Below are 10,379 nucleotides of genomic sequence, written 5' to 3' on the forward strand. Positions count from 1 at the left end.
GACCAGGACTTCAAGAACTGAGTAAAAGACACTGCTGCAGGAACCTGACTTGCTTGTGAAAATTTTCCTTTCCGACAACAGGGACAGTTTTCATTCTATACTGGAAATGAATCTTAAAATGCAACTGCCACCAAGGGGACACACAAGCCCCCAGGCAAAGACGTGAATAGTTCCTGTGAGCCAGAGAAAGCCAAGTACCAAGGGCAAGGCCACCACAGGGATGCGGTGGGGACAGGAGGCGCCCGGGACTGCTATGTGCGCAGTTGTGCCAAATGAAACCATGCATTCAACATTGAAAATAAAAGCCCGAGGAATCGACGCTTTCTAGGACAACCATGAGTGTTTTCTGTGGGCTGGTGCCTGTGTTTTCTTTCTCTGGTTGCTCAAGGTGACAGTGGGGGGAGGAAGAGGAAGTGAGACATGGAAAGGAAAAAGTGCAACTGGCAGTGGAGAATGTGAGCGGTTTGGAGGCTAAAGGAAATCCTTGCGGGCCCTTCTTCTTAGAATGTAAGATGCCCATGTTTGCGTTAGCTTTTAAATAGTTGCATACTGTGTCAAAAGAGGCAAGAGAGTGTAATTTCTGAAAAACATAACTATTCATAAAACTTATTCATCAATATAATCTCATTCATAAACCTATGGAAGGGTTTGAAATTGCCTTATATCCACCTGGGTGTCTCTAAGGGCATTGGGTAGAGACATAGTGTTTAAATTAGAAGGGGAAACTTTTTCCTGATTAGAAAAAGAACTTAGCACTTCCCGAGCATCCACTGTATACAAGGAACTGCTCCATGATTTCTGATTTCACCTCACTGTAATCACTCAACATGGGTATGTATCCCCATGTTACAGGTGAAAAAACTTGGCCTCAGGTTAAATAGGAGAGCAGAGACTTAAAGTCTGGCTCAACTGAAGCTTTCTACTCTGTAAAGCAACCTCCCAGCCTGGAGTTGTCTAGGAGAAATGGTAAGCTCTCAACACCTGCATCGGCGAAGACAATGGCCACGCAAGCTGGATACTTACAGTGTGCCAGGCTCTGAATGACCGAATCAGTGAACGCAACACTACCAGTTTATCCTGGCAACTGCATGGGGAGAAATTTTAATGAAAAATTAGCCTACTGTAAAACCTAATAGGAGAGGTGGCCAGCCATAGGTGCGGCTACATTACCGGGTGGTTGGAAATTTTAAAGATAAACTGAAAAGGGTTCAGTCAAGGTCTGTCCCCGGGCTTCTGATGCTTCTCAGGTGAGATATTTAAGGCCATCTCACTCAAACTTTGGGACATATACTATGATCTGGTTGTCTTATTAGTGCACAGATATTAGATCGCATACCCAGCTGCCCAGGTGAGAAATTGGATGCCTCCTTGTTCTGCTACTTAGATGACTTTTCTGTCTCTCTCCGTGTTTCCACATCCACCATCAGCAAAGTGTGCTGCTTCTACTTTACACATACCTACAAATGGACTCCTTCTCTATCTCTTCTGTCAACACCGTAGCCTGAGCCACCTTCTGTTGCTTATCCCCTGTCCTCTGTCCACTTGTTCCTCTTCCTTTCACTCTCTGTACGGCTGCCAGAGCCTTCTTAAAATACGCATCAAATCATGCGATTCTCTCCCATGCTCAAAACCCTCCAATCACAGCCTCTTATACGTGAGATAATCCAGTCTTTGCCATGGCCTCGCAATGCCCATATAGCATGGCTTCTGCCTCCCCATTCAGCCGCATCTTGTACCTCTCTACCCTTACTTTCTTTGCTTCAGCTACTCTGATCTTCCCAAGCCCTTTCTCTGACAGACCTTTCACACCGGCCGTCCCTGCTGCCTGAGAAGCTCTTCACAGGACTCATTCCTACTCAGGCTTCAGTCCCAATTTAAATGTCAATTTCTCCCAGTGGCCTTGTTCCTCTTCCCCAATTCAAATGATCTCCCTAGATTAGACTTTCTCATGGCACCCATAATTTTTGCTTCATGGAAATTAGGCCATTTTATAACTAATAATACTTGATGATGTAATTGTTTGTGTAGTTTCTTTTTTCCCTCTGGTTCTACACTTTAAATGCCATCAGGGCCGGGCATCTCTTTTTGGGTCCCCACTAAATCTTCGATGTCTATTCGAGTGCCTGGAACATAACAGACATTTAGCAAATATTTACTGAAGTTGTGGGTGGTGGGAATAGATGTCTCCATTAAACATCACAGGAAGAGGTCAGTTTTGGAGACGGGATAAGCTTTACTTGGCCATATGGCGGAAGGCTAAGGAGAAGCTGACTGGTAATTGGGCAAGTCTGGGCCCTTGAGGTGGTTAAAAACCAATCTCTCTGCGTTATACGTCTGACAGTACCTCTAATATTTTAATATTGTCCACCAAAGAGGCATAGTTTAATTTTAAATCTTTGGTGATGAGAAAGGGAAATATCTGATGCTTTAGAAGGAGAGATAAAGATGACAAGTGTGTGTCGTCCACCAAGACCGCATGTGTGTGTGTGTGGGGGGCACCGGCAGTCACCTGGCTGGGGGGCAATGTTGGCCTATGCATTGGCAGTTGCATGAGGGTGCCAGCAGCAGAGGCAGTAGCAAGGTGCCAAGAGGGTGAGGATATGACAGGGAAATCAGAGTCTATTCCTGAGCATACATAAATAGCATTACAGAATCTTTCAAAATAGCCGGGAGACCCTATGGAGAAGAAGGCTCATTTCTGACAATTACGCAAGAAAAGACTGGGTATTAAAAGTAAATATGATCTTATTCTTTGGTCATAGGTGAGTGAGGCCTGGGATATTTGGTAACATTAACACTAGAATACCGTGTTAAGACTAAAGCTTTGAAAAGAGGGCTTAAAAAGGCACATTGGGGGTGTGGAAAAGGTTCCTTGGCTTTGCTCTCCTTTTTCCCTGCCAAGTAAAGTCTGGGAACTTGGGTATTTTTCTGTAAGCCTATTTCCTTTCTTTCACAAGTATTGCTTGAGCTTTTTAAATTTTTTGACACCAGAACAAGCAAGGACTATTTTGGAAAATGTCATTCTTGATGCTTTGTGTCTGGCAAGATATGAACTAGTTACAGTTACCGCAGCTTCCCTGATATAACAACATCTTAGAGATCATGTGACTCATGTCTCCACCTTCTTATCCCTTTGCCCCTTCCCTAAGCACCGACAAGGTCTACACAAACAAAAGCAATGGTTTCTCATGGGAATTGTGGCTCTGTTTTAACTCGGGGACACTAGAACTATTAATACAGGTCTCTTTATTCTTTCTTAGAAACCGAGAAAATTGGTAGCGAGATCTTTCACTAGATGATAAGAACCTCGCTGGGAACTCAGTGATTGCTAAATGCAATGTAATCTTCCTGGGAAACGAGACTGGCTGGGAATCCTACAAGACAGGCTGCTATTAAAAGGTCCTATTTTTCTTGGTGGTTTCACATGTCTGCCAGTGTTCCTGCTTAGAAGTTAAGGGTTTTCAGGCCAGATGTCTTGTGTTACTTTTGCAACCCCCACAACACTTACGGATGGGCAGTGTGATTACTAAATAAATGGTTCCACTTTGGATGCATCATTCATTCATTGCCACTACTATTGCTTGAGTCTATGCCATGCACTTAGCTACACTGACTTCTAGGGGCAGTGGGTGGGGGAATCAGTCACAGTGTCTTCTGGACTTTTTGTTGTCCTGGGGAGTTTTCTATACTTCAGGAAGATTACTTTCTGAAATTCTACTTGCATTGTGACATTTTGATAATATTTGCTGACTAACTTATGCACACACATTAAGAAGCAATTCAGGCTTTTAAGGCTGCTACTGATGCTCCCACTGCAAAATCCTTGGGGTTATACAATGTCAATACTATTTTTGTTCTGTAAAAGCAACCTCCACCACCACTCAAAAATAACCCAGTAGGGGCTGGGGATTTAGCTCAGCGGCAAAAGCGCCTGCCTGGCAAGCGCAAGGTCATGAGTTCAGTTCCAGGTACCGGAGAAAAACCAAAAAAAAAAAAAAAAAAACCAAAAAACAAAAATAACCCAGCATCAGATCTGCACTGTGCACCCTTTTAAAAGCTTCTGTGGAATTAGACATTTCTCAAATGCCTTGCCATTGTTGGCTTTGAAGTTTCAACTTATAAACACATATCAGTATTTAATACCACTAATGCTACTCTCAAACATTTCCAGATGGCCTTATGGTTCCAGTTGTTGACTACAAAGAAACAATGCAGTGAACAGAAAACAGATTAGGGGCTCTTTGCTGTAAGGGTCCTTTTACAATCATGAATTTCTTCAACACACTATAATTATTTGTTATAATATATATAGGTCATGACTTTTTCTTTTACCTGAGGATAGGCTAAGATGCTGTATGACAACAAGATACAGGCTGAACCAAAGCTCTTTTAGTATATATCTTAGGTGAGGTATAATTTATATATTGTATATACAGGCACAGATTTTGTTCACTTCCTTTGTAATTGTTGGATTTAGTTCTATAAAGTTGTGCCCAACATTCCTTTATTTTCTAACACCTGTAGGATCTGTAGTAATATCTCCCCTTTCATTCCAGATATTACTGTATTTGTAAGTTGTATTTTGTTTCCCTTATAAACATTAATGTTACTAGGAGCTTATCAATTTGGTCTTTTAGAATACTCAACTTTGAGCTTTGTGGTTTCCATTCCATCATTTGCAGATTAGTGTGTGCATAGTGCATTTTTTCCTATTTTTTCATTTAAACACATTCCCATATTTATATTTAAAAGCCATGCATAATTGTTTGTGGTAGATGGTTATACTCAGACCTCCAGAAGTCACATCTCCTAGTATTTGTGCCTTTGTATAGTCTGCACCTGGATTCTGCACCTGGCCACATAACTTGCTTTAGCCTGTGAGACTATATAACTTCAGTCATGTAAGCATGACAAGGGCTGAGGTTGTGTTAGCACCTGTATTTTTGGGGTTTGCCTTGGAATGCGGCAGCTACCTGTTCTTTTAGTCCTCCCTGAGAAGGAAAGACCATCCTGACAGAGAGGTCCTCATCTGTCTCAAACATCATATCTTTCCAAGCCGAGTCCAATCCCCAGCAATAAACCAGCACTGGTTAGCATTATTTCACACTATGAACATCTGAGGTGTTTTTTTCTATGCAGCAATAGATTAAAGATACACTGGCTTGTATCTAGTGTGTCATTCTCTGTGTTTTAATTGGAATAATTAATTCATCTTATATTTAATATCAGATTGACATGGTTGGTATCTTGCTACCAACCTTGCTTTGTAATGGTCAATTCTGTTATTTTTCCTTCCTACAGTCTTTTGAAATGATCAAGTATTTTTTTAAGGGGGGTATTTCACCTAACACCATCTATTGACTTTTTAAAAACATAAAACTGTATGTCATCATTGTTATCTCCTTCTCTTTCTTGCTTCTCCCACTTTTCCTTCTTTAGCAATTACTCTATGGATTACAATACAGATCTTTATTTTGTTATAGGCTGACATGTTAGTAATATGCCACTTTTTATAAAACAAAAGAACCATTTAATATTATAAATGTGTGTAATGCTTCATCCATTGTGCTGTTGTTATCCTATATTTTTACTTACATATTTATACTAAACTCTAAGTTAGAGTAGTTTGTCTTCTTGTCTTCCAGTGATACATTCCAAGATCCCTAGTGAGTGCCTGAAACCTCAGATAACTCTGAGCCCTAGGTAGACTATTTTTTCCTGTGCAGCTAGTCCGTTAATTTTTATATTTTTCAATCCAAACTTATTCCTGAATCTGTGTAATCCTCCCTTGTCTATAGTATCAGGTGGTACAGTATCATTCTTTTCAAGAGATCACTTGTTGAAGTCTTCATATAGACCAGTGATGGCAAACCTTTCAGAGCTTTCAATGATAACATTTAGCCCACTGTGGCACGTGTGCCATAGGTTCACTACTAGTGAGAGACCCAGTGCTTTCTGACACAGCATGTTGCCATTGTTTGGAACATGTTTTCTGTTCATGGGTTGCACTCATAAATTTAATGCCTTTTTCATATTAACTAAGCACTCATCATGTACTTCTGCAGTTTGAGCTCTGACAGCAAAACTAGCATGAATTTATTTTTCCTTCTTCACGATTTCATGGAGAGAGATTTGTTCTTAGCACAGATCTTAGCAACCTCAGCACACACTATTTTCTTTACTTATGAGGTGGAGAACTTTCATCTTTTTGTCAAAAGGAAGCATTTTATTATTTCTCCACATAGTAAAATAGCATCACTGTTCTTTACTCTGGGACCATTAGTAAATAAAATACAGCGTACTTCAATACGTGCACTGATGCTATTTCAGGCAATCTGATAACTGAGACAGCTACTGACAAATGGGAGGGTAGCATACATAGCAGAGATACACTGGACAAAAAGGTGATTCACATCCTGAGTGGAAGAAATGGGACTGTGCAAGATTTCATCACACTATTCAGAAAGGCATGTATTTAAAACTAATAAATTATTTCTGGAATTTTCCACTTAATATTGAAACCAAGGGAAAGGAAACCATGGGAACATAACCACGGATGGGGTATAGGAGCGGGGTGGGGCACGAGTATTGTGCAGTGTTATTTCTAGTTTAAACAGTCAATTGTCGTTTCATAAAATTAAGAAAAGATACACAGTAGTCTTTTTTATATTTAGCTTTTTATATTTAACTGATAAATTCTGCTACTCCTACTTTAGACTTGTAGTGTACACCTGGTATAATTTTCCTTCATCCTGTAGAATTTTTTTTGGTGTGTATTTTTTGTAGTGTAGATTTGCTGGTGATGATTCTCTTACCACCCAATGAAAAAACTTTAAAAACTTTCCTTCAGGTTTAAGGATGTTTCAGCCGAATGCAGAATTTTAAGTTTTTTCCCTTTCCTTTCATCTCTTTAAAAGTTATCAGTATTTTGCATTCTGGATTGCATACAACTTTTTTCTTTTTTTAAAATTAAGTTTATTGGTACATTTTAGGTATATATAATGATCACACTGATCATAGGGAATTTTTACCTGTACATGGTATATCTTGATTCTTTTTCCCATTCCCATACCCTCCTTCAATCCTTCTTCCCCTCATATAAAAAAGCTTTGTTTCCATTTATCCTTCTTTTTTCATTTTTTCTTTTCCTTTCCTTTTTCTCTACTTCTTCCCTCCCTAGTTCCCCATACCATTTGAAAATTTTCTTCCTATTTCACAATATCTATTCTACATTTTGGTCCTTATTTACACTTTCGGTTCCTTACACCAGAGAAACAATGTGGTATTTACACATCTGTGTCTCATTCATTTCACTTAAGAGTATGGTCTCAACCTGTAGCCATTTACCTAGAAACGTCTCAAGTTTATCTTTCTTTATGGTTGAGTAGTACTCAGTTGTATATTTAAAAAAAAAACCCACATCTTCTTTATCCATTCATTGGTTGATAGGCATTTAGGTTGTTTCCAAGATTTGGCTCTTACAAACTGTGCCACTATAAACATGGGTGTGAATATATTACTTTGATATGATGTTTTTAATTCTTTTGGGAAGATACCAAGAAGGGAAATAGCTGGGTCAAATGGAACCTCTAGTCTTAGTTTTTTGAGGAATCTCCACATTGATTTCCACAGTGGTTGCACCAATCTACACTCCCACCAACAGTGGAGAAGGGTTTCTTTTTCCCCACAGCCCCTCCAGCATTTGTTATTGGTTGATTTCTTGATAATAACCATTCTTTCTGGGGTGAGATGGAATCTCAACATTGTTTTAATTTGCATTTCTCAAATGACCAATGATGTTGAGTATTTTTTTCATATTTGCTATTTTTTTCATATTATTTGCTATTTCTAATTCTTCACCTGAAAAGTATCTATTCATTTGAGATGTTCATTTTTGGACTGAGTCTTTAAATTTAGGGGGTCTGATTTTGATTTTTGGGGGGTTCTTTATATATTCTAGATAATAGTTCTTTGTCTGAGAAACAGCTGGCAAAATTTTTTTCCCACTTTGTAGGTTGTCTCTTCACTCTGGTTTCTCTTGCTGTGTAAAAGCTTTTTAATAAGATGAGATTCAAGTTGTTAATTCTTTGTGATAGTTCCTGTGCGATTAGGGTTTTGTTCATAAAGTCCTTGCCTACACCAATATCTTCAAGACTTCTACCTCTTCTATCTTCCAGCAGATTTAGTGTTTCTGTTTTAATATTTCAATCTTTGATTCATTTCGATTTTAGTTTAATGCATAGTGAAAGATATGGGTCTATTTTTAATCTGTGGCATGTGAAAAGTCAGTTTTTCCAACATCATTTATTAAAGAAACCTTCTTCCAATGAAGGTGTTTGTCTCCTTTGTCAAAGATAATGTGAATGAGTATGTCTGGAGTAGTTTCTGCATCTTCTAATCTGTTCCATTATCCTCAGGTCTGTTTTTTTTTTGGCTTTGTTTTGTTTTCTGCCAGTACCATGCTATTTTTTTTTTTTTAATCATAGTAACTTTGTAGTATAATTTCAAGTCAGGGATTGTGATGCCCCCTGCTGTGCCTCTGTTGCCCAGAATTGCTTTTGCTAGTTGAGGTCTCTTCTGGTCCCAAATGAATTTTAGGATTGTTTTATCTAATTCTGTGAGATATGCTGTTGGAATTTTGATTGGCACTGCATTAAATTTGTGTAGCAATTATGGAAGCATGACCTTTTTCACTATATTGGTTCCTCCTACCTGCTCGCAAGGGATAACTTTCTATTTTCTGAGATCTTCTTTAATCTCCTGTTTCAGAGCACTGTAGTTTTCAACATAGAAGTCTTTTACTTTCTTTGTTAGATTGTAGGGCTGGGGATTTTGCTCAGTGGCACAGTGCTTGCCTGGCAAGCACAAGGTTGTGAGTTCGATTTCCAATACTGGAAAAAAATCAAAAAACAAACCAAAACACCCCAAACGATTGATTCCTAAGTGTTTCATTTTTTTAGGATGCTACTGTGAAAGGTATGATTTCCCTAATTTCTCTCTTAGTGAGTTTGTGACTCATGTACAGGAAGGCTACTGACTTTGAGTGTTGACTTTATATCCAGGTATGCTACTGAATTTGGTTATTAAATTTAGAAGTCCTTTGGAGGAGTTTTTGGGGTCTTCTATGTAGACTATCATGTCATCTGCAAATAATGATAATTTAACTTCTTTAACTTCTTCCTTTCCTATCCTTATTCATTTCTCTCTCTTGTCTAACGGTTCTTGCTAATGTTTCCAGAACTACATTGAATAAGAGTGGTGACAGTGGACATCCTTGTGTTGTTCTTGATTTTAGAATGAAAGCTTTTTTTTATCCATTTAGTATGATGTTGGTTATTGGTTTGTCATAGATGGTTTTTATCAGATTGTGAGAAAGACCATCTATTCCAATTTTTCTGTAACTTTTTTTTTTATTATGAATGGGTGTTGGACTTTGTCAAATGATTTTTCTTCATCTATTGAGATGATCATACAGTTTTTGTCCTTGGCTGTTAATGTGGTGTATTACATTTATTGATTTGCATATGTTGAACCATTGGTACGTCTCTTGAATTGAACCATGACCTACTTGTTCATGGTGTATAATCTTCCAATGATTTGCTACATTCTGTTTGCCAGGATCTTATTGAGGTTTTCTGCAACTATGTTTATTAGGGACATCTTTCTTGGTTGGGTCCTTCTCTGGTTTCTGTATCAGGGTAATGCTTGCTTCCAGGAATTAATCTGGGTGTATCACTCCATGTTCAATTTCATTAAAGAGTCTGAGAAGTAGTGGCATTGGATCTTCTCTAAATTTCTTGTAGAATTCAGCAACAAATCTGTCAGGGCCTGGGCTTTTCTTTGTTAGTAGGTTTTCAATTACATCTTTAATTTCATTGACTCATATTGGTTTATAATTTTTATATATTCTTGGTTCAGCTTTGGTAATCCATATGTATCAAGGAATCTCTCCACTTCTGTGTTCCATCTTTTTAGAATACAGGTTCTCAAAGTAGGTAATGATGATCTTCTGGATTTCTGTGGGATCTGTTGTGATTTCACCCTTTTCATTCTTAGTTTCATGATTTGAATCTTTTCTTTCCATTTTTTGATAAATTTGGCTAAAGGCTTATCAATCTTATTTAATCTTTCAAAGGGCCAACTCTTTGATTCATTGACTCTTTGTATTATTTTCTGAGTCTACATTGCATTAATTTCTGCTCTAATCTTTGTAATTTCCTCCCTTGAGCTTTGGGCTTTACTTTCTCTCTCTCTCTCTCTCTCTCTCTCTCTCTCTCTCTCTCTCTCTCTTTGTCCTTTTGATCTTTCCATTTCGGGTGTGAGTTAGGGGGAACAGGATGGAGAGACCTAACTGTTGGTTTCTGAGTTGTTTCTAGGTT

The 10,379-nt window shown here is 38.4% G+C and overlaps 1 protein-coding gene across 1 annotated transcript in view; it reads right to left on the reverse strand.

Moving 5' to 3' along the window:
* The window catches only part of Antxr1 (anthrax toxin receptor 1), a gene marked incomplete in the record, with an annotated part of 213,545 nt that overhangs the window by 152,642 nt on the left and 50,524 nt on the right, over nucleotides 1-10,379 (reverse strand).

This window comes from Chinchilla lanigera, unplaced genomic scaffold (assembly GCF_000276665.1).
Source record: "Chinchilla lanigera isolate Chin_1 unplaced genomic scaffold, ChiLan1.0 scaffold00023, whole genome shotgun sequence".
NCBI classification, from domain to species: domain Eukaryota; kingdom Metazoa; phylum Chordata; class Mammalia; order Rodentia; family Chinchillidae; genus Chinchilla; species Chinchilla lanigera.